Below are 27,684 nucleotides of genomic sequence, written 5' to 3'. Positions count from 1 at the left end.
TTCACAAACACTGGTAAGATGGCCTACTGCCACCGCGAGAGCACAGGACTTGGTATCTTAGTGGTGAAGGTGATGAACTACATTTGTGGATAAAAACACCAACCTCTTCACAAAACGTATTTCCTCTCTTGCATGGCCCCACATTAATATAGAATCCCTCCACAATCCTAGAGCGACTGATAAGATTTAGGTATTGAAGAATAGCTTTTCCAAGGGCATCCTCAATGGTGGGATTTGAACCGACACTTCAACACACTTCATCAAGCACTTGAGACCACTCGGCCTGACAACACATTTGTTAAATGTCTCGATGGGAACGACATATGGCCCTAACATTGCTCTGCCTAACTTTCATGGATTTCATTCTAGGGTTTACATACAGCAACTACAGTTTTTTAAGGTCATTGCCACGTAGATATTACAGGATAAGGTGGACGAGTGGTTAAGGCGATGGACTTCTAATCCATTGTGCTCTGCATGCATGGGTTTGAATCCCATCGTAATGGTGTAACCAGTAAAATACTGTATTTTTTTATGGCACTGGAAGATTTTGACTTTCACAAACACTGGTAAGATGGCCTACTGCCACCGCGAGAGCACAGGACTTGGTATCTTATTGGTGAAGGCGATGAACTACATGTGTGGATAAAAACACCAACCTCTTCACAAAACATATTTCCTCTCTTGCATGGCCCCACATCAATATAGAATCCCTCCACAATCCTGAGTGACTGATAAGATTTAGGTATTGAAGAATAGCTTTTCCAAGGGCAACCTCAATGGTGGGATTTGAACCAACACCTCAACACACTTCATCAAGCACTTGAGACCACTCGGCCTGACAACACATTTGTTAAATGTCTCGATGGTATCGACATATGGACCTGCCATTGCTCTGCCTAACTTTCATGGATTTCATTCTAGGGTTTACATACAGCAACTACAGTTTTTTAAGGTCATTTGCCACATATATATTACAAGATGAGGTGGCCGAGTGGTTAAGGCGATGGACTGCTAATCCATTGTGCTCTGCATGCATGGGTTCGAATCCCATCCTCATCGTTTAACCAGTACAATTCTGTGCTTCTTTATGGCATTGGAAGATTTTGACTTTCACAAACACTGGTAAGATGGCCTACTGCCACCGCGAGAGCACAAGACTTGCTATCTTAGTGGTGAAGGTGATGAACTACATGTGTGCATAAAAACACCAACCTCTTCACAAAACGTATTTCCTCTCTTGCATGGCCCCACATGAATATAGAATCCCTCCACAATCCTAGAGCGACTGATAAGATTTAGGTATTGAAGAATAGCTTTTCCAATGGCAACCTCAATTTTGGGATTTGAACCAACATCTCAACACACTTCATCAAGCACTTGAGACCACTCGGCCTGACAACACATTTGTTAAATGTCTCGATGGGATCGAAATATGACCCTGCCATTGCTCTGCCTAACTTTCATGGATTTCATTCTAGGGTTTACATACAGCAACTACAGTTTTTTAAGATCATTTGCCACGTATATATTACAGGATGAGGTGGCCGAGTGGTTAAGGCGATGGACTGCTAATCCATTGTGCTCTGCATGCATGGGTTCGAATCCCATCCTCATCGTTTAACCAGAACAATTCTGTGCTTTATTATGGCATTGGAAGATTTTGACTTTCACAAACACTGGTAAGTAGGCCTACTGCCACCGCGAGAGCACAAGACTTGCTATCTTAGTGGTGAAGGTGATAAACTACATGTGTGGATAAAAACACCAACCTCTTCACAAAACGTATTTCCTATCTTGCATGGTTCACATGAATATAGAATCCCTCCACAATCCTAGAGCGACTGATAAGGTTTAGGTATTGAAGAATAGCTTTTCAAATGGCAACCTCAATGGTGGGATTTGAACCAACATCGCAACACACTTCATCAAGCACTTGAGACCACTCGGCCTGACAATACATTTGTTAAATGTCTCGATGGGATCGACATATGGCCCTGCCATTGCTCTGCCTAACTTTCATGGATTTCATTCTAGGGTTTACATACAGCAACTACAGTTTTTTAAGATCATTTGCCACGTATGTATTACAGGATGAGGTGGCCGAGTGGTTAAGGAGATGGAATGCTAATCCATTGTGCTCTGCATGCATGGGTTTTAATCCCATCCTCATCGTTTAACCAGTACAATTCTGTGCTTTATTATGGCATTGGAAGATTTTTACTTTCACAAACACTGATAAGATGGCCTACTGCCACCGCGAGAGCACAGGACTTGGTATTTTAGTGGTGAAGGCGAGGAACGACCTGTGTGGATAAAAACACCAACCTCTTCACGAAACATATTTCCTCTCTTGCATGGCCCCACATGAATATAGAATCCCTCCACAATACTAGAGCGACTGATAAGATTTAGGTATTGAAGAATAGCTTTTCCAATGGCAACCTCAATGGTGGGATTTGAACCAACACCTCAACACACTTCATCAAGCACTTGAGACAACTCGGCCGGACAACACATTTGTTAAATGTCTCGATGGGATTGACATATGGCCCTGCCATTGCTCTGCCTTACTTTCATGGATTTCATTCTAGGGTTTACATACAGCAACTACAGTTTTTTAAGGTCATTTGCCACGTATATAATAAAGGATGAGGTGGTCGAGTGGTTAAGGCGATGGACTGCTAATCCATTGTGCTCTGCATGCATGGGTTCGAATCCCATCCTCATCGTTTAACCAGAACAATTCTGTGCTTTATTATGGCATTGGAAGATTTTGACTTTCACAAACACTGGTAAGATGGCCTACTGCCACCGCGAGAGCACAAGACTTGCTATCTTAGTGGTGAAGGTGATGAACTACATGTGTGGATAAAAACACCAACCTCTTCACAAAACGTATTTCCTCTCTTGCATGGCCCCACATGAATATAGAATCCCTCCACAATCCTAGAGCGACTGATAAGATTTAGTTATTGAAGAATAGCTTTTCCAAGGGCAACCTCAATGGTGGGATTTGAACCAACATCTCAACACACTTCATCAAGCACTTGAGACCACTCGGCCTGACAACACATTTGTTAAATGTCTCGATGGGATCGACATATGGCCCTGCCATTGCTCTGCCTAACTTTCATAGATTTCATTCTAGGGTTTACATACAGCAACTACAGTTTTTTAAGGTCATTTGCCACGTATATATCACCGGATGAGGTGGCCGACTGTTTAAGGCGATGAACTGCTAATCCATTGTGCTCTGCATGCATGGGTTCGAATCCGATCCTCATCGTTTAACCAGAACAATTCTGTGCATTATTATGGCATTGGAAGATTTTGACTTTCACAAACACTGGTAAGATGGCCTACTGCCACCGCGAGAGCACAGGACTTGGTATCTTAGTGGTGAAGGTGATGAACTACATGTGTGGATAAAAACACCAACCTCTTCACAAAACGTATTTCCTCTCTTGCATGGCCCCACATTAATATATAATCCCTCCACAATCCTAGAGCGACTGATAAGATTTAGGTATTGAAGAATAGCTTTTCCAAGGGCATCCTCAATGGTGGGATTTGAACCGACACCTCAACACACTTCATCAAGCACTTGAGACCACTCGGCCTGACAACACATTTGTTAAATGTCTCGATGGGAACGACATATGGCCCTAACATTGCTCTGCCTAACTTTCATGGATTTCATTCAAGGGTTTACATACAGCAACTACAGTTTTTTAAGGTCATTGCCACGTAGATATTACAGGATGAGGTGGACGAGTGGTTAAGGCGATGGACTTCTAATCCATTGTGCTCTGCATGCATGGGTTTGAATCCCATCGTAATGGTGTAACCAGTAAAATGCTGTATTTTTTTATGGCACTGGAAGATTTTGACTTTCACAAACACTGGTAAGATGGCCTACTGCCACCGCGAGAGCACAGGACTTGGTATCTTAGTGGTGAAGGTGATGAACTACATGTGTGGATAAAAACACCAACCTCTTCACAAAACGTATTTCCTCTCTTGCATGGCCCCACATTAATATAGAATCCCTCCACAATCCTAGAGCGACTGATAAGATTTAGGTATTGAAGAATAGCTTTTCCAAGGGCATCCTCAATGGTGGGATTTGAACCGACACCTCAACACACTTCATCAAGCACTTGAGACCACTCGGCCTGACAACACATTTGTTAAATGTCTCGATGGGAACGACATATGGCCCTAACATTGCTCTGCCTAACTTTCATGGATTTCATTCAAGGGTTTACATACAGCAACTACAGTTTTTTAAGGTCATTGCCACGTAGATATTACAGGATGAGGTGGACGAGTGGTTAAGGCGATGGACTTCTAATCCATTGTGCTCTGCATGCATGGGTTTGAATCCCATCGTAATGGTGTAACCAGTAAAATGCTGTATTTTTTTATGGCACTGGAAGATTTTGACTTTCACAAACACTGGTAAGATGGCCTACTGCCACCGCGAGAGCACAGGACTTGGTATCTTAGTGGTGAAGGCGATGAACTACATGTGTGGATAAAAACACCAACCTCTTCACAAAACATATTTCCTCTCTTGCATGGCCCCACATGAATATAGAATCCCTCCACAATCCTAGAGCGACTGATAAGATTTAGGTATTGAAGAATAGCTTTTCCAAGGGCAACCTCAATGGTGGGATTTGAACCAACATCTCAACACACTTCATCAAGCACTTGAGACCACTCTGCCTGACAACACATTTGTTAAATGTCTCGATGGGATCGAAATATGGCACTGCCATTGCTCTGCCTAACTTTCATGGATTTCATTCTAGGGTCTACATACAGCAACTACAGTTTTTTAAGGTCATTTGCCACGTAGATATTACAGGATGAGGTGGACGAGTGGTTAAGGCGATGGACTGCTAATCCATTGTGCTCTGCATGCATGGGTTTGAATCCCATCCTCATCGTTTAACCAGTACAATTCTGTGCTTTATTATGGCATTGGAAGATTTTGACTTTCACAAACACTGGTAAGATGGCCTACTGCCACCGCGAGAGCACAAGACTTAGTGGTGAAGGTGATGAACTACATGTGTGGATAAAAACACCAACCTCTTCACAAAACGTATTTCCTCTCTTGCATGGCCCCACATGAATATAGAATCCCTCCACAATCCTAGAGCGACTGATAAGATTTAGGTATTGAAGAATAGCTTTTCCAATGGCAACCTCAATGGTGGGATTTGAACCAACATCTCAACACACTTCATCAGGCACTTGAGACCACTCGGCCTGTCAACACATTTGTTAAATGTCTCGATGGGATCGACATATGGCCCTGCCATTGCTCTGCCTAACTTTCATGGATTTCATTCTAGGGTTTACATACAGCAACTACAGTTTTTTAAGATCATTTGCCACGTATATATTACAGGATGAGGTGGCCGAGTGGTTAAGGCGATGGACTCTGCATGCATGGGTTCGAATCCCATCCTCATCGTTTAACCAGAACAATTCTGTGCTTTATTATGGCATTGGAAGATTTTGACTTTCACAAACACTGGTAAGATGGCCTACTGCCACCGCGAGAGCACAGGACTTGGTATCTTAGTGGTTAAGGCGAGGAACGACCTGTGTGGATAAAAACACCAACCTCTTCACGAAACATATTTCCTCTCTTGCATGGCCCCACATGAATATAGAATCCCTCCACAATCCTAGAGCAACTGATAAGATTTAGGTATTGAAGAATAGCTTTTCCAATGGCAACCTCAATGGTGGGTTTTGAACCAACACCTCAACACACTTCATCAAGCACTTGAGACCACTCGGCCTGACAACACATTTGTTAAATGTCTCGATGGGATCGACATATGGCCCTGCCATTGCTCTGCCTAACTTTCATGGATTTCATTCTAGGGTTTACATACAGCAAATACAGTTTTTTAAGGTCATTTGCCACGTAAATACTGAAGGATGAGGTGGCCGAGTGGTTAAGGCGATGGAATGCTAATCCATTGTGCTCTGCATGCATGGGTTTGAATCCCATCCTCATCGTTTAACCAGTACAATTCTGTGCTTTATTATGGCATTGGAAGATTTTTACTTTCACAAACACTGATAAGATGGCCTACTGCCACCGCGAGAGCACAGGACTTGGTATTTTAGTGGTGAAGGCGAGGAACGACCTGTGTGGATAAAAACACCAACCTCTTCACGAAACATATTTCCTCTCTTGCATGGCCCCACATGAATATAGAATCCCTCCACAATACTAGAGCGACTGATAAGATTTAGGTATTGAAGAATAGCTTTTCCAATGGCAACCTCAATGGTGGGATTTGAACCAACACCTCAACACACTTCATCAAGCACTTGAGACAACTCGGCCTGACAACACATTTGTTAAATGTCTCAATGGGATTGACATATGGCCCTGCCATTGCTCTGCCTAACCTTCATGGATTTCATTCTAGGGTTTACATACTGCAACTACAGTTTTTAAGGTAATTTGCCACATATATATTACAAGATGAGGTGGCCGAGTGGTTAAGGCGATGGACTGCTAATCCATTGTGCTCTGCATGCATGGGTTCGAATCCCATCCTCATCGTTTAACCAGTACAATTCTGTGCTTTATTATGGCATTGGAAGATTTTGACTTTCACAAACACTGGTAAGATGGCCTACTGCCACCGCGAGAGCACAGGACTTGGTATCTTAGTGGTGAAGGTGATGAACTACATGTGTGGATAAAAACACCAACCTCTTCACAAAACGTATTTCCTCTCTTGCATGGCCCCACATGAATATAGAATCCCTCCACAACCCTAGAGCGACTGATAAGATTTAGGTATTAAAGAATAGCTTTTCCAAGGGCAACCTCAATGGTGGGATTTGAACCAACACCTCAACACACTTCATCAAGCACTTGAGACCACTCGGCCTGACAACACATTTGTTAAATGTCTCGATGGTATCGACATATGGCCCTGCCATTGCTCTGCCTAACTTTCATGGATTTCATTCTAGGGTTTACATACAGCAACTACAGTTTTTTAAGGTCATTTGCCACATATATATTACAAGATGAGGTGGCCGAGTGGTTAAGGCGATGGACTGCTAATCCATTGTGCTCTGCATGCATGGGTTCGAATCCCATCCATATCTTTTAACCAGTACAATTCTGTGCTTCATTATGGCATTGGAAGATTTTGACTTTCACAAACACTGGTAAGATGGCCTACTGCCACCGCGTGAGCACAAGACTTGCTATCTTAGTGGTGAAGGTGATGAACTACATGTGTGCATAAAAACACCAACCTCTTCACAAAACGTATTTCCTCTCTTGCATGGCCCCACATGAATGTAGAATCCCTCCACAATCCTAGAGCGACTGATAAGATTTAGGTATTGAAGAATAGCTTTTCCAATGGCAGCCTCAATGGTGGGATTTGAACCAACATCTCAACACACTTCATCAAGCACTTGAGACCACTCTGCCTGACAACACATTTGTTAAATGTCTCGATGGGATCGAAATATGGCCCTGCCATTGCTCTGCCTAACTTTCATGGATTTCATTCTAGGGTTTACATACAGCAACTACAGTTTTTTAAGATTATTTGCCACGTATATATTACAGGATGAGGTGGCCGAGTGGTTAAGGCGATGGACTGCTAATCCATTGTGCTCTGCATGCATGGGTTCGAATCCCATCCTCATCGTTTAACCACAACAATTCTGTGCTTTATTATGGCATTGGAAGATTTTGACTTTCACAAACACTGGTAAGATGGCCTACTGCCACCGCGAGAGCACAAGACTTGCTATCTTAGTGGTGAAGGTGATAAACTACATGTGTGGATAAAAACACCAACCTCTTCACAAAACGTATTTCCTCTCTTGCATGGCCCCACATGAATATAGAATCCCTCCACAATCCTAGAGCGACTGATAAGATTTAGGTATTGAAGAATAGCTTTTCAAATGGCAACCTCAATGGTGGGATTTGAACCAACATCTCGACACACTTCATCAAGCACTTGAGACCATTCGGCCTGACAACACATTTGTTAAATGTCTCGATGGGATCGACATATGGCCCTGCCATTGCTCTTCTCTAACTTTCATGGATTACAGTCTAGGGTTTACATACAGCAACTACAGTTTTTTAAGGTCATTTGCCACATATATATTACAAGATGAGGTGGCCGAGTGGTTAACGCAATGGACTGCTAATCCGTTGTGCTCTGCATGCATGGGTTCGAATCCCATCCTTGTCGTTTAACCAGTACAATTCTGTGCTTTATTATGGCATTGGAAGATTTTGACTTTCACAAACACTGGTAAGATGGCCTACTGCCACCGCGAGAGCACAAGACTTAGTGGTGAAGGTGATGAACTACATGTGTGGATAAAAACACCAACCTCTTCATAAAACGTATTTCCTCTCTTGCATGGCCCCACATGAATATAGAATCCCTCCACAATCCTAGAGCGACTGATAAGATTTAGGTATTGAAGAATAGCTTTTCCAATGGCAACCTCAATGGTGGGATTTGAACCAACATCTCAACACACTTCATCAGGCACTTGAGACCACTCGGCCTGTCAACACATTTGTTAAATGTCTCGATGGGATCGACATATGGCCCTGCCATTGCTCTGCCTAACTTTCATGGATTTCATTCTAGGTTTTACATACAGCAACTACAGTTTTTTAAGATAATTTGCCACGTATATATTACAGGATGAGGTGGCCGAGTGGTTAAGGCGATGGACTCTGCATGCATGGGTTCGAATCCCATCCTCATAATTTAACCAGAACAATTCTGTGCTTTATTATGGCATTGGAAGATTTTGACTTTCACAAACACTGGTAAGATGGCCTACTGCCACCGCGAGAGCACAGGACTTGGTATCTTAGTGGTGAAGGTGATGAACTACATGTGTGGATAAAAACACCAACCTCTTCACAAAACGTATTTCCTCTCTTGCATGGCCCCACATGAATATAGAATCCCTCCACAATCCTAGAGCGACTGATAAGATTTAGGTATTGAAGAATAGCTTTTCCAATGGCAACCTCAATGATGGGATTTGAACCAACATCTCAACACACTTCATCAGGCACTTGAGACCACTCGGCCTGTCAACACATTTGTTAAATGTCTCGATGGGATCGACATATGGCCCTGCCATTGCTCTGCCTAACTTTCATGGATTTCATTCTAGGGTTTACATACAGCAACTACAGTTTTTTAAGATCATTTGCCACGTATATATTACAGGACGAGGTGGCCGAGTGGTTAAGGCGATGGACTCTGCATGCATGGGTTCGAATCCCATCCTCATCGTTTAACCAGAACAATTCTGTGCTTTATTATGGCATTGGAAGATTTTGACTTTCACAAACACTGGTAAGATGGCCTACTGCCACCGCGAGAGCACAGGACTTGGTATCTTAGTGGTTAAGGCGAGGAACGACCTGTGTGGATAAAAACACCAACCTCTTCACGAAACATATTTCCTCTCTTGCATGGCCCCACATGAATATAGAATCCCTCCACAATCCTAGAGCGACTGATAAGATTTAGGTATTGAAGAATAGCTTTTCCAATGGCAACCTCAATGATGGGATTTGAACCAACATCTCAACACACTTCATCAGGCACTTGAGACCACTCGGCCTGTCAACACATTTGTTAAATGTCTCGATGGGATCGACATATGGCCCTGCCATTGCTCTGCCTAACTTTCATGGATTTCATTCTAGGGTTTACATACAGCAACTACAGTTTTTTAAGATCATTTGCCACGTATATATTACAGGATGAGGTGGCCGAGTGGTTAAGGCGATGGACTCTGCATGCATGGGTTCGAATCCCATCCTCATCGTTTAACCAGAACAATTCTGTGCTTTATTATGGCATTGGAAGATTTTGACTTTCACAAACACTGGTAAGATGGCCTACTGCCACCGCGAGAGCACAGGACTTGGTATCTTAGTGGTTAAGGCGAGGAACGACCTGTGTGGATAAAAACACCAACCTCTTCACGAAACATATTTCCTCTCTTGCATGGCCCCACATGAATATAGAATCCCTCCACAATCCTAGAGCAACTGATAAGATTTAGGTATTGAAGAATAGCTTTTCCAATGGCAACCTCAATGGTGGGTTTTGAACCAACACCTCAACACACTTCATCAAGCACTTGAGACCACTCGGCCTGACAACACATTTTGTTAAATGTCTCAATGGGATAGATATATGGCCCTGCCATTGCTCTGCCTAACTTTCATGGATTTCATTCTAGGGTTTACATACAGCAAATACAGTTTTTTAAGGTCATTTGCCACGTAAATACTGAAGGATGAGGTGGCCGAGTGGTTAAGGCGATGGAATGCTAATCCATTGTGCTCTGCATGCATGGGTTTGAATCCCATCCTCATCGTTTAACCAGTACAATTCTGTGCTTTATTATGGCATTGGAAGATTTTTACTTTCACAAACACTGATAAGATGGCCTACTGCCACCGCGAGAGCACAGGACTTGGTATTTTAGTGGTGAAGGCGAGGAACGACCTGTGTGGATAAAAACACCAACCTCTTCACGAAACATATTTCCTCTCTTGCATGGCCCCACATGAATATAGAATCCCTCCACAATCCTAGAGCGACTGATAAGATTTAGGTATTGAAGAATAGCTTTTCCAATGGCAACCTCAATGGTGGGATTTGAACCAACACCTCAACACACTTCATCAAGCACTTGAGACAACTCGGCCTGACAACACATTTGTTAAATGTCTCAATGGGATTGACATATGGCCCTGCCATTGCTCTGCCTAACCTTCATGGATTTCATTCTAGGGTTTACATACTGCAACTACAGTTTTTAAGGTAATTTGCCACATATATATTACAAGATGAGGTGGCCGAGTGGTTAAGGCGATGGACTGCTAATCCATTGTGCTCTGCATGCATGGGTTCGAATCCCATCCTCATCGTTTAACCAGTACAATTCTGTGCTTTATTATGGCATTGGAAGATTTTGACTTTCACAAACACTGGTAAGATGGCCTACTGCCACCGCGAGAGCACAGGACTTGGTATCTTAGTGGTGAAGGTGATGAACTACATGTGTGGATAAAAACACCAACCTCTTCACAAAACGTATTTCCTCTCTTGCATGGCCCCACATGAATATAGAATCCCTCCACAATCCTAGAGCGACTGATAAGATTTAGGTATTGAAGAATAGCTTTTCCAATGGCAACCTCAATGATGGGATTTGAACCAACATCTCAACACACTTCATCAGGCACTTGAGACCACTCGGCCTGTCAACACATTTGTTAAATGTCTCGATGGGATCGACATATGGCCCTGCCATTGCTCTGCCTAACTTTCATGGATTTCATTCTAGGGTTTACATACAGCAACTACAGTTTTTTAAGATCATTTGCCACGTATATATTACAGGACGAGGTGGCCGAGTGGTTAAGGCGATGGACTCTGCATGCATGGGTTCGAATCCCATCCTCATCGTTTAACCAGAACAATTCTGTGCTTTATTATGGCATTGGAAGATTTTGACTTTCACAAACACTGGTAAGATGGCCTACTGCCACCGCGAGAGCACAGGACTTGGTATCTTAGTGGTTAAGGCGAGGAACGACCTGTGTGGATAAAAACACCAACCTCTTCACGAAACATATTTCCTCTCTTGCATGGCCCCACATGAATATAGAATCCCTCCACAATCCTAGAGCGACTGATAAGATTTAGGTATTGAAGAATAGCTTTTCCAATGGCAACCTCAATGATGGGATTTGAACCAACATCTCAACACACTTCATCAGGCACTTGAGACCACTCGGCCTGTCAACACATTTGTTAAATGTCTCGATGGGATCGACATATGGCCCTGCCATTGCTCTGCCTAACTTTCATGGATTTCATTCTAGGGTTTACATACAGCAACTACAGTTTTTTAAGATCATTTGCCACGTATATATTACAGGATGAGGTGGCCGAGTGGTTAAGGCGATGGACTCTGCATGCATGGGTTTGAATCCCATCCTCATCGTTTAACCAGAACAATTCTGTGCTTTATTATGGCATTGGAAGATTTTGACTTTCACAAACACTGGTAAGATGGCCTACTGCCACCGCGAGAGCACAGGACTTGGTATCTTAGTGGTTAAGGCGAGGAACGACCTGTGTGGATAAAAACACCAACCTCTTCACGAAACATATTTCCTCTCTTGCATGGCCCCACATGAATATAGAATCCCTCCACAATCCTAGAGCAACTGATAAGATTTAGGTATTGAAGAATAGCTTTTCCAATGGCAACCTCAATGGTGGGTTTTGAACCAACACCTCAACACACTTCATCAAGCACTTGAGACCACTCGGCCTGACAACACATTTTGTTAAATGTCTCAATGGGATCGACATATGGCCCTGCCATTGCTCTGCCTAACTTTCATGGATTTCATTCTAGGGTTTACATACAGCAAATACAGTTTTTTAAGGTCATTTGCCACGTAAATACTGAAGGATGAGGTGGCCGAGTGGTTAAGGCGATGGAATGTTAATCCATTGTGCTCTGCATGCATGGGTTTGAATCCCATCCTCATCGTTTAACCAGTACAATTCTGTGCTTTATTATGGCATTGGAAGATTTTTACTTTCACAAACACTGATAAGATGGCCTACTGCCACCGCGAGAGCACAGGACTTGGTATTTTAGTGGTGAAGGCGAGGAACGACCTGTGTGGATAAAAACACCAACCTCTTCACGAAACATATTTCCTCTCTTGCATGGCCCCACATGAATATAGAATCCCTCCACAATCCTAGAGCGACTGATAAGATTTAGGTATTGAAGAATAGCTTTTCCAATGGCAACCTCAATGGTGGGATTTGAACCAACACCTCAACACACTTCATCAAGCACTTGAGACAACTCGGCCTGACAACACATTTGTTAAATGTCTCAATGGGATTGACATATGGCCCTGCCATTGCTCTGCCTAACCTTCATGGATTTCATTCTAGGGTTTACATACTGCAACTACAGTTTTTAAGGTAATTTGCCACATATATATTACAAGATGAGGTGGCCGAGTGGTTAAGGCGATGGACTGCTAATCCATTGTGCTCTGCATGCATGGGTTCGAATCCCATCCTCATCGTTTAACCAGTACAATTCTGTGCTTTATTATGGCATTGGAAGATTTTGACTTTCACAAACACTGGTAAGATGGCCTACTGCCACCGCGAGAGCACAGGACTTGGTATCTTAGTGGTGAAGGTGATGAACTACATGTGTGGATAAAAACACCAACCTCTTCACAAAACGTATTTCCTCTCTTGCATGGCCCCACATGAATATAGAATCCCTCCACAACCCTAGAGCGACTGATAAGATTTAGGTATTAAAGAATAGCTTTTCCAAGGGCAACCTCAATGGTGGGATTTGAACCAACACCTCAACACACTTCATCAAGCACTTGAGACCACTCGGCCTGACAACACATTTGTTAAATGTCTCGATGGTATCGACATATGGCCCTGCCATTGCTCTGCCTAACTTTCATGGATTTCATTCTAGGGTTTACATACAGCAACTACAGTTTTTTAAGGTCATTTGCCACATATATATTACAAGATTAGGTGGCCGAGTGGTTAAGGCGATGGACTTCTAATCCATTGTGCTCTGCATGCATGGGTTTGAATCCCATCGTAATGGTGTAACCAGTAAAATGCTGTATTTTTTTATGGCACTGGAAGATTTTGACTTTCACAAACACTGGTAAGATGGCCTACTGCCACCGCGAGAGCACAGGACTTGGTATCTTAGTGGTGAAGGTGATGAACTACATGTGTGGATAAAAACACCAACCTCTTCACAAAACGTATTTCCTCTCTTGCATGGCCCCACATTAATATAGAATCCCTCAACAATCCTAGAGCGACTGATAAGATTTAGGTATTGAAGAATAGCTTTTCCAAGGGCATCCTCAATGGTGGGATTTGAACCGACACCTCAACACACTTCATCAAGCACTTGAGACCACTCGGCCTGACAACACATTTGTTAAATGTCTCGATGGGAACGACATATGGCCCTAACATTGCTCTGCCTAACTTTCATGGATTTCATTCAAGGGTTTACATACAGCAACTACAGTTTTTTAAGGTCATTGCCACGTAGATATTACAGGATGAGGTGGACGAGTGGTTAAGGCGATGGACTTCTAATCCATTGTGCTCTGCATGCATGGGTTTGAATCCCATCGTAATGGTGTAACCAGTAAAATGCTGTATTTTTTTATGGCACTGGAAGATTTTGACTTTCACAAACACTGGTAAGATGGCCTACTGCCACCGCGAGAGCACAGGACTTGGTATCTTAGTGGTGAAGGCGATGAACTACATGTGTGGATAAAAACACCAACCTCTTCACAAAACATATTTCCTCTCTTGCATGGCCCCACATGAATATAGAATCCCTCCACAATCCTAGAGCGACTGATAAGATTTAGGTATTGAAGAATAGCTTTTCCAAGGGCAACCTCAATGGTGGGATTTGAACCAACATCTCAACACACTTCATCAAGCACTTGAGACCACTCTGCCTGACAACACATTTGTTAAATGTCTCGATGGGATCGAAATATGGCCCTGCCATTGCTCTGCCTAACTTTCATGGATTTCATTCTAGGGTCTACATACAGCAACTACAGTTTTTTAAGGTCATTTGCCACGTAGATATTACAGGATGAGGTGGACGAGTGGTTAAGGCGATGGACTGCTAATCCATTGTGCTCTGCATGCATGGGTTCGAATCCCATCCTCATCGTTTAACCAGAACAATTCTGTGCTTTATTATGGCATTGGAAGATTTTGACTTTCACAAACACTGGTAAGATGGCCTACTGCCACCGCGAGAGCACAAGACTTGCTATCTTAGTGGTGAAGGTGATGAACTACATGTGTGGATAAAAACACCAACCTCTTCACAAAACGGATTTCCTCTCTTGCATGGCCCCACATGAATATAGAATCCCTCCACAATCCTAGAGCGACTGATAAGATTTAGGTATTGAAGAATAGCTTTTCAAATGGCAACCTCAATGGTGGGATTTGAACCAACATCTCGACACACTTCATCAAGCACTTGAGACCATTCGGCCTGACAACACATTTGTTAAATGTCTCGATGGGATCGACATATGGCCCTGCCATTGCTCTCCCTAACTTTCATGGATTTCAGTCTAGGGTTTACATACAGCAACTACAGTTTTTTAAGGTCATTTGCCACATATATATTACAAGATGAGGTGGCCGAGTGGTTAACGCGATGGACTGCTAATCCATTGTGCTCTGCATGCATGGGTTCGAATCCCATCCTCATCGTTTAACAAGTACAATTCTGTGCTTTATTATGGCATTGGAAGATTTTGACTTTCACAACCACTGGTAAGATGGCCTACTGCCACCGCGAGAGCACAAGACTTAGTGGTGAAGGTGATGAACTACATGTGTGGATAAAAACACCAACCTCTTCACAAAACGTATTTCCTCTCTTGCATGGCCCCACATGAATATAGAATCCCTCCACAATCCTAGAGCAACTGATAAGATTTAGGTATTGAAGAATAGCTTTTCCAATGGCAACCTCAATGGTGGGTTTTGAACCAACACCTCAACACACTTCATCAAGCACTTGAGACCACTCGGCCTGACAACACATTTGTTAAATGTCTCGATGGGATCGACATATGGCCCTGCCATTGCTCTGCCTAACTTTCATGGATTTCATTCTAGGGTTTACATACAGCAAATACAGTTTTTTAAGGTCATTTGCCACGTAAATACTGAAGGATGAGGTGGCCGAGTGGTTAAGGCGATGGAATGCTAATCCATTGTGCTCTGCATGCATGGGTTTGAATCCCATCCTCATCGTTTAACCAGTACAATTCTGTGCTTTATTATGGCATTGGAAGATTTTTACTTTCACAAACAATGATAAGATGGCCTACTGCCACCGCGAGAGCACAGGACTTGGTATTTTAGTGGTGAAGGCGAGGAACGACCTGTGTGGATAAAAACACCAACCTCTTCACGAAACATATTTCCTCTCTTGCATGGCCCCACATGAATATAGAATCCCTCCACAATACTAGAGCGACTGATAAGATTTAGGTATTGAAGAATAGCTTTTCCAATGGCAACCTCAATGGTGGGATTTGAACCAACACCTCAACACACTTCATCAAGCACTTGAGACAACTCGGCCTGACAACACGTTTGTTAAATGTCTCAATGGGATTGACATATGGCCCTGCCATTGCTCTGCCTAACCTTCATGGATTTCATTCTAGGGTTTACATACTGCAACTACAGTTTTTAAGGTAATTTGCCACATATATATTACAAGATGAGGTGGCCGAGTGGTTAAGGCGATGGACTGCTAATCCATTGTGCTCTGCATGCATGGGTTCGAATCCCATCCTCATCGTTTAACCAGTACAATTCTGTGCTTTATTATGGCATTGGAAGATTTTGACTTTCACAAACACTGGTAAGATGGCCTACTGCCACCGCGAGAGCACAGGACTTGGTATCTTAGTGGTGAAGGTGATGAACTACATGTGTGGATAAAAACACCAACCTCTTCACAAAACGTATTTCCTCTCTTGCATGGCCCCACATGAATGTAGAATCCCTCCACAATCCTAGAGCGACTGATAAGATTTAGGTATTGAAGAATAGCTTTTCCAATGGCAACCTCAATGGTGGGATTTGAACCAACACCTCAACACACTTCATCAAGCACTTGAGACAACTCGGCCTGACAACACATTTGTTAAATGTCTCAATGGGATTGACATATGGCCCTGCCATTGCTCTGCCTAACCTTCATGGATTTCATTCTAGGGTTTACATACTGCAACTACAGTTTTTAAGGTAATTTGCCACATATATATTACAAGATGAGGTGGCCGAGTGGTTAAGGAGATGGACTGCTAATCCATTGTGCTCTGCATGCATGGGTTCGAATCCCATCCTCATCATTTAACCAGAACAATTCTGTGCTTTATTATGGCATTGGAAGATTTTGACTTTCACAAACACTGGTAAGATGGCCTACTGCCACCGCGAGAGCACAGGACTTGGTATCTTAGTGGTGAAGGTGATGAACTACATGTGTGGATAAAAACACCAACCTCTTCACAAAACGTATTTCCTCTCTTGCATGGCCCCACATGAATATAGAATCCCTCCACAATCCTAGAGCGACTGATAAGATTTAGGTATTGAAGAATAGCTTTTCCAATGGCAACCTCACTGATGGGATTTTAACCAACATCTCAACACACTTCATCAGGCACTTGAGACCACTCGGCCTGTCAACACATTTGTTAATTGTCTCGATGGGATCGACATATGGCCCTGCCATTGCTCTGCCTAACTTTCATGGATTTCATTCTAGGGTTTACATACAGCAACTACAGTTTTTTAAGATCATTTGCCACGTATATATTACAGGATGAGGTGGCCGAGTGGTTAAGGCGATGGACTCTGCATGCATGGGTTCGAATCCCATCCTCATCGTTTAACCAGAACAATTCTGTGCTTTATTATGGCATTGGAAGATTTTGACTTTCACAAACACTGGTAAGATGGCCTACTGCCACCGCGAGAGCACAGGACTTGGTATCTTAGTGGTTAAGGCGAGGAACGACCTGTGTGGATAAAAACACCAACCTCTTCACGAAACATATTTCCTCTCTTGCATGGCCCCACATGAATATAGAATCCCTCCACAATCCTAGAGCAACTGATAAGATTTAGGTATTGAAGAATAGCTTTTCCAATGGCAACCTCAACGGTGGGTTTTGAACCAACACCTCAACACACTTCATCAAGCACTTGAGACCACTCGGCCTGACAACACATTTGTTAAATGTCTCGATGGGATCGACATATGGCCCTGCCATTGCTCTGCCTAACTTTCATGGATTTCATTCTAGGGTTTACATACAGCAAATACAGTTTTTTAAGGTCATTTGCCACGTAAATACTGAAGGATGAGGTGGCCGAGTGGTTAAGGCGATGGAATGCTAATCCATTGTGCTCTGCATGCATGGGTTTGAATCCCATCCTCATCGTTTAACCAGTACAATTCTGTGCTTTATTATGGCATTGGAAGATTTTGACTTTCACAAACACTGGTAAGATGGCCTACTGCCACCGCGAGAGCACAGGACTTGGTATTTTAGTGGTGAAGGCGAGGAACGACCTGTGTGGATAAAAACACCAACCTCTTCACGAAACATATTTCCTCTCTTGCATGGCCCCACATGAATATAGAATCCCTCCACAATACTAGAGCGACTGATAAGATTTAGGTATTGAAGAATAGCTTTTCCAATGGCAACCTCAATGGTGGGATTTGAACCAACACCTCAACACACTTCATCAAGCACTTGAGACAACTCGGCCTGACAACACATTTGTTAAATGTCTCAATGGGATTGACATATGGCCCTGCCATTGCTCTGCCTAACCTTCATGGATTTCATTCTAAGGTTTACATACTGCAACTACAGTTTTTAAGGTAATTTGCCACATATATATTACAAGATGAGGTGGCCGAGTGGTTAAGGCGATGGACTGCTAATCCATTGTGCTCTGCATGCATGGGTTCGAATCCCATCCTCATCGTTTAACCAGTACAATTCTGTGCTTTATTATGGCATTGGAAGATTTTGACTTTCACAAACACTGGTAAGATGGCCTACTGCCACCGCGAGAGCACAGGACTTGGTATCTTAGTGGTGAAGGTGATGAACTACATGTGTGGATAAAAACACCAACCTCTTCACAAAACGTATTTCCTCTCTTGCATGGCCCCACATGAATGTAGAATCCCTCCACAATCCTAGAGCGACTGATAAGATTTAGGTATTGAAGAATAGCTTTTCCAATGGCAACCTCAATGGTGGGATTTGAACCAACATCTCAACACACTTCATCAAGCACTTGAGACCACTCTGCCTGACAACACATTTGTTAAATGTCTCGATGGGATCGAAATATGGCCCTGCCATTGCTCTGCCTAACTTTCATGGATTTCATTCTAGGGTTTACATACAGCAACTACAGTTTTTTAAGATAATTTGCCACGTATATGTTACAGGATGAGGTGGCCGAGTGGTTAAGGCGATGGACTCTGCATGCATGGGTTCGAATCCCATCCTCATCATTTAACCAGAACAATTCTGTGCTTTATTATGGCATTGGAAGATTTTGACTTTCACAAACACTGGTAAGATGGCCTACTGCCACCGCGAGAGCACAGGACTTGGTATCTTAGTGGTGAAGGTCATGAACTACATGTGTGGATAAAAACACCAACCTCTTCACAAAACGTATTTCCTCTCTTGCATGGCCCCACATGAATATAGAATCCCTCCACAATCCTAGAGCGACTGATAAGATTTAGGTATTGAAGAATAGCTTTTCCAATGGCAACCTCAATGATGGGATTTGAACCAACATCTCAACACACTTCATCAGGCACTTGAGACCACTCGGCCTGTCAACACATTTGTTAAATGTCTCGATGGGATCGACATATGGCCCTGCCATTGCTCTGCCTAACTTTCATGGATTTCATTCTAGGGTTTACATACAGCAACTACAGTTTTTTAAGATCATTTGCCACGTATATATTACAGGATGAGGTGGCCGAGTGGTTAAGGCGATGGACTCTGCATGCATGGGTTCGAATCCCATCCTCATCGTTTAACCAGAACAATTCTGTGCTTTATTATGGCATTGGAAGATTTTGACTTTCACAAACACTGGTAAGATGGCCTACTGCCACCGCGAGAGCACAGGACTTGGTATCTTAGTGGTTAAGGCGAGGAACGACCTGTGTGGATAAAAACACCAACCTCTTCACGAAACATATTTCCTCTCTTGCATGGCCCCACATGAATATAGAATCCCTCCACAATCCTAGAGCAACTGATAAGATTTAGGTATTGAAGAATAGCTTTTCCAATGGCAACCTCAACGGTGGGTTTTGAACCAACACCTCAACACACTTCATCAAGCACTTGAGACCACTCGGCCTGACAACACATTTGTTAAATGTCTCGATGGGATCGACATATGGCCCTGCCATTGCTCTGCCTAACTTTCATGGATTTCATTCTAGGGTTTACATACAGCAAATACAGTTTTTTAAGGTCATTTGCCACGTAAATACTGAAGGATGAGGTGGCCGAGTGGTTAAGGCGATGGAATGCTAATCCATTGTGCTCTGCATGCATGGGTTTGAATCCCATCCTCATCGTTTAACCAGTACAATTCTGTGCTTTATTATGGCATTGGAAGATTTTTACTTTCACAAACACTGATAAGATGGCCTACTGCCACCGCGAGAGCACAGGACTTGGTATTTTAGTGGTGAAGGCGAGGAACGACCTGTGTGGATAAAAACACCAACCTCTTCACGAAACGTATTTCCTCTCTTGCATGGCCCCACATGAATATAGAATCCCTCCACAATCCTAGAGCGACTGATAAGATTTAGGTATTGAAGAATAGCTTTTCAAATGGCAACCTCAATGGTGGGATTTGAACCAACATCTCGACACACTTCATCAAGCACTTGAGACCATTCGGCCTGACAACACATTTGTTAAATGTCTCGATGGGATCGACATATGGCCCTGCCATTGCTCTTCTCTAACTTTCATGGATTACAGTCTAGGGTTTACATACAGCAACTACAGTTTTTTAAGGTCATTTGCCACATATATATTACAAGATGAGGTGGCCGAGTGGTTAACGCGATGGACTGCTAATCCATTGTGCTCTGCATGCATGGGTTCGAATCCCATCCTTATCGTTTAACCAGTACAATTCTGTGCTTTATTATGGCATTGGAAGATTTTGACTTTCACAAACACTGGTAAGATGGCCTACTGCCACCGCGAGAGCACAAGACTTAGTGGTGAAGGTGATGAACTACATGTGTGGATAAAAACACCAACCTCTTCACAAAACGTATTTCCTCTCTTGCATGGCCCCACATGAATATAGAATCCCTCCACAATCCTAGAGCGACTGATAAGATTTAGGTATTGAAGAATAGCTTTTCCAATGGCAACCTCAATGGTGGGATTTGAACCAACATCTCAACACACTTCATCAGGCACTTGAGACCACTCGGCCTGTCAACACATTTGTTAAATGTCTCGATGGGATCGACATATGGCCCTGCCATTGCTCTGCCTAACTTTCATGGATTTCATTCTAGGGTTTACATACAGCAACTACAGTTTTTTAAGATAATTTGCCACGTATATATTACAGGATGAGGTGGCCGAGTGGTTAAGGCGATGGACTCTGCATGCATGGGTTCGAATCCCATCCTCATCATTTAACCAGAACAATTCTGTGCTTTATTATGGCATTGGAAGATTTTGACTTTCACAAACACTGGTAAGATGGCCTACTGCCACCGCGAGAGCACAGGACTTGGTATCTTAGTGGTGAAGGTGATGAACTACATGTGTGGATAAAAACACCAACCTCTTCACAAAACGTATTTCCTCTCTTGCATGGCCCCACATGAATATAGAATCCCTCCACAATCCTAGAGCGACTGATAAGATTTAGGTATTGAAGAATAGCTTTTCCAATGGCAACCTCAATGATGGGATTTGAACCAACATCTCAACACACTTCATCAGGCACTTGAGACCACTCGGCCTGTCAACACATTTGTTAAATGTCTCGATGGGATCGACATATGGCCCTGCCATTGCTCTGCCTAACTTTCATGGATTTCATTCTAGGGTTTACATACAGCAACTACAGTTTTTTAAGATCATTTGCCACGTATATATTACAGGATGAGGTGGCCGAGTGGTTAAGGCGATGGACTCTGCATGCATGGGTTCGAATCCCATCCTCATCGTTTAACCAGAACAATTCTGTGCTTTATTATGGCATTGGAAGATTTTGACTTTCACAAACACTGGTAAGATGGCCTACTGCCACCGCGAGAGCACAGGACTTGGTATCTTAGTGGTGAAGGTGATGAACTACATGTGTGGATAAAAACACCAACCTCTTCACAAAACGTATTTCCTCTCTTGCATGGCCCCACATGAATATAGAATCCCTCCACAACCCTAGAGCGACTGATAAGATTTAGGTATTAAAGAATAGCTTTTCCAAGGGCAACCTCAATGGTGGGATTTGAACCAACACCTCAACACACTTCATCAAGCACTTGAGACCACTCGGCCTGACAACACATTTGTTAAATGTCTCGATGGTATCGACATATGGCCCTGCCATTGCTCTGCCTAACTTTCATGGATTTCATTCTAGGGTTTACATACAGCAACTACAGTTTTTTAAGGTCATTTGCCACATATATATTACAAGATGAGGTGGCCGAGTGGTTAAGGCGATGGACTGCTAATCCATTGTGCTCTGCATGCATGGGTTTGAATCCCATCCTTATCTTTTAACCAGTACAATTCTGTGCTTCATTATGGCATTGGAAGATTTTGACTTTCACAAACACTGGTAAGATGGCCTACTGCCACCGCGTGAGCACAAGACTTGCTATCTTAGTGGTGAAGGTGATGAACTACATGTGTGCATAAAAACACCAACCTCTTCACAAAACGTATTTCCTCTCTTGCATGGCCCCACATGAATGTAGAATCCCTCCACAATCCTAGAGCGACTGATAAGATTTAGGTATTGAAGAATAGCTTTTCCAATGGCAACCTCAATGGTGGGATTTGAACCAACATCTCAACACACTTCATCAAGCACTTGAGACCACTCTGCCTGACAACACATTTGTTAAATGTCTCGATGGGATCGAAATATGGCCCTGCCATTGCTCTGCCTAACTTTCATGGATTTCATTCTAGGGTTTACATACAGCAACTACAGTTTTTTAAGATAATTTGCCACGTATATATTACAGGATGAGGTGGCCGAGTGGTTAAGGCGATGGACTGCTAATCCATTGTGCTCTGCATGCATGGGTTCGAATCCCATCCTCATCGTTTAACCACAACAATTCTGTGCTTTATTATGGCATTGGAAGATTTTGACTTTCACAAACACTGGTAAGATGGCCTACTGCCACCGCGAGAGCACAAGACTTGCTATCTTAGTGGTGAAGGTGATAAACTACATGTGTGGATAAAAACACCAACCTCTTCACAAAACGTATTTCCTCTCTTGCATGGCCCCACATGAATATAGAATCCCTCCACAATCCTAGAGCGACTGATAAGATTTAGGTATTGAAGAATAGCTTTTCAAATGGCAACCTCAATGGTGGGATTTGAACCAACATCTCGACACACTTCATCAAGCACTTGAGACCATTCGGCCTGACAACACATTTGTTAAATGTCTCGATGGGATCGACATATGGCCCTGCCATTGCTCTTCTCTAACTTTCATGGATTACAGTCTAGGGTTTACATACAGCAACTACAGTTTTTTAAGGTCATTTGCCACATATATATTACAAGATGAGGTGGCCGAGTGGTTAACGCGATGGACTGCTAATCCATTGTGCTCTGCATGCATGGGTTCGAATCCCATCCTTATCGTTTAACCAGTACAATTCTGTGCTTTATTATGGCATTGGAAGATTTTGACTTTCACAAACACTGGTAAGATGGCCTACTGCCACCGCGAGAGCACAAGACTTAGTGGTGAAGGTGATGAACTACATGTGTGGATAAAAACACCAACCTCTTCACAAAACGTATTTCCTCTCTTGCATGGCCCCACATGAATATAGAATCCCTCCACAATCCTAGAGCGACTGATAAGATTTAGGTATTGAAGAATAGCTTTTCCAATGGCAACCTCAATGGTGGGATTTGAACCAACATCTCAACACACTTCATCAGGCACTTGAGACCACTCGGCCTGTCAACACATTTGTTAAATATCTCGATGGGATCGACATATGGCCCTGCCATTGCTCTGCCTAACTTTCATGGATTTCATTCTAGGGTTTACATACAGCAACTACAGTTTTTTAAGATAATTTGCCACGTATATATTACAGGATGAGGTGGCCGAGTGGTTAAGGCGATGGACTCTGCATGCATGGGTTCGAATCCCATCCTCATCGTTTAACCAGAACAATTCTGTGCTTTATTATGGCATTGGAAGATTTTGACTTTCACAAACACTGGTAAGATGGCCTACTGCCACCGCGAGAGCACAGGACTTGGTATCTTAGTGGTGAAGGTGATGAACTACATTTGTGGATAAAAACACCAACCTCTTCACAAAACGTATTTCCTCTCTTGCATGGCCCCACATTAATATAGAATCCCTCCACAATCCTAGAGCGACTGATAAGATTTAGGTATTGAAGAATAGCTTTTCCAAGGGCATCCTCAATGGTGGGATTTGAACCGACACCTCAACACACTTCATCAAGCACTTGAGACCACTCGGCCTGACAACACATTTGTTAAATGTCTCGATGGGAACGACATATGGCCCTAACATTGCTCTGCCTAACTTTCATGGATTTCATTCAAGGGTTTACATACAGCAACTACAGTTTTTTAAGGTCATTGCCACGTAGATATTACAGGATGAGGTGGACGAGTGGTTAAGGCGATGGACTTCTAATCCATTGTGCTCTGCATGCATGGGTTTGAATCCCATCGTAATGGTGTAACCAGTAAAATGCTGTATTTTTTTATGGCACTGGAAGATTTTGACTTTCACAAACACTGGTAAGAAGGCCTACTGCCACCGCGAGAGCACAGGACTTGGTATCTTAGTGGTGAAGGCGATGAACTACATGTGTGGATAAAAACACCAACCTCTTCACAAAACGTATTTTCTCTCTTGCATGGCCCCACATCAATATTGAATCCCTCCACAATCCTAGAGCGACTGATAAGATTTAGGTATTGAAGAATAGCTTTTCCAAGGGCAACCTCAATGGTGGAATTTGAACCAACACCTCAACACACTTCATCAAGCACTTGAGACCACTCGGCCTGACAACACATTTGTTAAATGTCTCGATGGTATCGACATATGGCCCTGCCATTGCTCTGCCTAACTTTCATGGATTTCATTCTAGGGTTTACATACAGCAACTACAGTTTTTTAAGGTCATTTGCCACATATATATTACAAGATGAGGTGGCCGAGTGGTTAAGGCGATGAAATCCATTGTGCTCTGCATGCATGGGTTCGAATCCCATCCTCATCGTTTAACCAGTACAATTCTGTGCTTCATTATGGCATTGGAAGATTTTGACTTTCACAAACACTGGTAAGATGGCCTACTGCCACCGCGAGAGCACAAGACTTGCTATCTTAGTGGTGAAGGTGATGAACTACATGTGTGGATAAAAACACCAACCTCTTCACAAAACGTATTTCCTCTCTTGCATGGCCCCACATCAATATAGAATCCCTCCACAATCCTAGAGCGACTGATAAGATTTAGGTATTGAAGAATAGCTTTTCCAAGGGCAACCTCACAGTTGGGATTTGAACCAACACCTCAACACACTTCATCAAGCACTTGAGACCACTCGGCCTGACAACACATTTGTTAAATGTCTCGATGGTATCGACATATGGCCCTGCCATTGCTCTGCCTAACTTTCATGGATTTCATTCTAGGGTTTACATACAGCAACTAAAGTTTTTTAAGGTCATTTGCCACATATATATTACAAGATGAGGTGGCCGAGTGGTTAAGGCGATGGACTGCTAATCCATTGTGCTCTGCATGCATGGGTTCGAATCCCATCCTCATCGTTTAACCAGTACAATTCTGTGCTTCATTATGGCATGGGAAGATATTGACTTTCACAAACACTGGTAAGATGGCCTACTGCCACCGCGAGAGCACAAGACTTGCCATCTTAGGTGATGAACTACATGTGTGGATAAAAACACCAACCTCTTCACAAAAAGTGTTTCCTCTCTTGCATGGCCCCACATGAATATAGAATCCCTCCACAATCCTAGAGCGACTGATAAAATTTAGTTATTGAAGAATAGCTTTTCCAATGGCAACCTCAATGGTGGGATTTGAACCAACATCTCAACACACTTCATCAAGCACTTGAGACCATTCGGCCTGACAACACATTTGTTAAATGTCTCGATGGGATCGACATATGGCCCTGCCATTGCTCTGCCTAACTTTCATGGATTTCATTCTAGGGTTTACATACAGCAACTACAGTTTTTAAGGTAATTTGCCACATATATATTACAAGATGAGGTGGCCGAGTGGTTAAGGCGATGGACTGCTAATCCATTATGCTCTGCATGCATGGGTTCGAATCCCATCCTCATCGTTTAACCAGTACAATTCTGTGCTTCATTATGGCATGGGAAGATTTTGACTTTCACAGACACTGGTAAGATGGCCTACTGCCACCGCTAGAGCACAAGACTTGCTATCTTAGTGGTGAAGGTGATGAACTACATGTGTGGATAAAAACACCAACCTCTTCACAAAACGTATTTCCTCTCTTGCATGACCCCACATGAATATAGAATCCCTCCACAATCCTAGAGCGACTGATAAGATTTAGTTATTGAAGAATAGCTTTTCAAATGGCAACCTCAATGGTGGGATTTGAACCAACATCTCAACACACTTCATCAAGCACTTGAGACCACTCGGCCTGACAACACATTTGTTAAATTTCTCGATGGAAACGACATATGGCCCTAACATTGCTCTGCCTAACTTTCATGGATTTCATTCAAGGGTTTACATACAGCAACTACAGTTTTTTAAGGTCATTGCCACGTAGATATTACAGGATGAGGTGGCCGAGTGGTTAAGGCGATGGACTTCTAATCCATTGTGCTCTGCATGCATGGGTTTGAATCCCATCGTAATGGTGTAACCAGTAAAATGCTGTATTTTTTTATTTCACTGGAAGATTTTGACTTTCACAAACACTGGTAAGATGGCCTACTGCCACCACGAGAGCACAGGACTTGGTATCTTAGTGGTGAAGGCGATGAACTACATGTGTGGATAAAAACACCAACCTCTTCACAAAACATATTTCCTCTCTTGCATGGCCCCACATGAATATAGAATCCCTCCACAATCCTAGAGCGACTGATAAGATTTAGTTATTGAATAATAGCTTTTCCAATGGCAACCTCAATGGTGGGATTTGAACCAACATCTCAACACACTTCATCAAGCACTTGAGACCACTCGGCCTGACAACACATTTGTTAAATGTCTCGATGGGATGCATGGATTTCATTCTAGGGTTTACATACAGCAACTACAGTTTTTTAAGGTCATTTGCCACATTTATATTACAAGATGAGGTGGCCGAGTGGTTAAGGCGACTGATAAGATTTAGGTATTGAAGAATAGCTTTTCCAAGGGCAACCTCACTGGTGGGATTTGAACCAACACCTCAACACACTTCATCAAGCACTTGAGACCACTCGGCCTGACAACACATTTGTTAAATGTCTCGATGGTATCGACATATGGCCCTGCCATTGCTCTGCCTAACTTTCATGGATTTCATTCTAGGGTTTACATACAGCAACTACAGTTTTTTAAGGTCAT

General features: G+C 42.9%; 13 non-coding genes across 13 annotated transcripts; all 13 read left to right on the top strand.

Annotated features, from left to right (window-relative positions):
* Positions 1-980: 980 nt before the first annotated feature.
* trnas-gcu (transfer RNA serine (anticodon GCU)) lies at positions 981-1,062 on the top strand. Its single transcript has one exon. It is a non-coding gene; the product is annotated as a tRNA-Ser (tRNA).
* A 475-nt stretch (positions 1,063-1,537) lies between these two features.
* trnas-gcu (transfer RNA serine (anticodon GCU)) lies at positions 1,538-1,619 on the top strand. The gene has a single exon. It is a non-coding gene; the product is annotated as a tRNA-Ser (tRNA).
* A 4,903-nt stretch (positions 1,620-6,522) lies between these two features.
* On the top strand, positions 6,523-6,604 carry trnas-gcu (transfer RNA serine (anticodon GCU)). The gene has a single exon. It is a non-coding gene; the product is annotated as a tRNA-Ser (tRNA).
* A 1,032-nt stretch (positions 6,605-7,636) lies between these two features.
* On the top strand, positions 7,637-7,718 carry trnas-gcu (transfer RNA serine (anticodon GCU)). Its single transcript has one exon. It is a non-coding gene; the product is annotated as a tRNA-Ser (tRNA).
* Positions 7,719-10,923: 3,205 nt separating this feature from the next.
* Positions 10,924-11,005, top strand: trnas-gcu (transfer RNA serine (anticodon GCU)). Its single transcript has one exon. It is a non-coding gene; the product is annotated as a tRNA-Ser (tRNA).
* A 1,558-nt stretch (positions 11,006-12,563) lies between these two features.
* trnan-guu (transfer RNA asparagine (anticodon GUU)) lies at positions 12,564-12,645 on the top strand. Its single transcript has one exon. It is a non-coding gene; the product is annotated as a tRNA-Asn (tRNA).
* A 474-nt stretch (positions 12,646-13,119) lies between these two features.
* Positions 13,120-13,201, top strand: trnas-gcu (transfer RNA serine (anticodon GCU)). The gene has a single exon. It is a non-coding gene; the product is annotated as a tRNA-Ser (tRNA).
* Positions 13,202-13,676: 475 nt separating this feature from the next.
* On the top strand, positions 13,677-13,758 carry trnar-ucu (transfer RNA arginine (anticodon UCU)). The gene has a single exon. It is a non-coding gene; the product is annotated as a tRNA-Arg (tRNA).
* Positions 13,759-16,451: 2,693 nt separating this feature from the next.
* On the top strand, positions 16,452-16,533 carry trnas-gcu (transfer RNA serine (anticodon GCU)). The gene has a single exon. It is a non-coding gene; the product is annotated as a tRNA-Ser (tRNA).
* Positions 16,534-18,661: 2,128 nt separating this feature from the next.
* Positions 18,662-18,743, top strand: trnas-gcu (transfer RNA serine (anticodon GCU)). The gene has a single exon. It is a non-coding gene; the product is annotated as a tRNA-Ser (tRNA).
* Positions 18,744-23,046: 4,303 nt separating this feature from the next.
* trnas-gcu (transfer RNA serine (anticodon GCU)) lies at positions 23,047-23,128 on the top strand. The gene has a single exon. It is a non-coding gene; the product is annotated as a tRNA-Ser (tRNA).
* A 2,673-nt stretch (positions 23,129-25,801) lies between these two features.
* On the top strand, positions 25,802-25,883 carry trnas-gcu (transfer RNA serine (anticodon GCU)). Its single transcript has one exon. It is a non-coding gene; the product is annotated as a tRNA-Ser (tRNA).
* A 466-nt stretch (positions 25,884-26,349) lies between these two features.
* trnas-gcu (transfer RNA serine (anticodon GCU)) lies at positions 26,350-26,431 on the top strand. The gene has a single exon. It is a non-coding gene; the product is annotated as a tRNA-Ser (tRNA).
* Positions 26,432-27,684: the final 1,253 nt, after the last annotated feature.

The sequence above is a fragment of the Oncorhynchus clarkii genome, chromosome 20, assembly GCF_045791955.1.
Source record: "Oncorhynchus clarkii lewisi isolate Uvic-CL-2024 chromosome 20, UVic_Ocla_1.0, whole genome shotgun sequence".
Taxonomy (NCBI): domain Eukaryota; kingdom Metazoa; phylum Chordata; class Actinopteri; order Salmoniformes; family Salmonidae; genus Oncorhynchus; species Oncorhynchus clarkii.
Note: the sequence above shows the minus strand (reverse complement) of the source record. Positions and strands in the feature narration are given on the sequence as shown.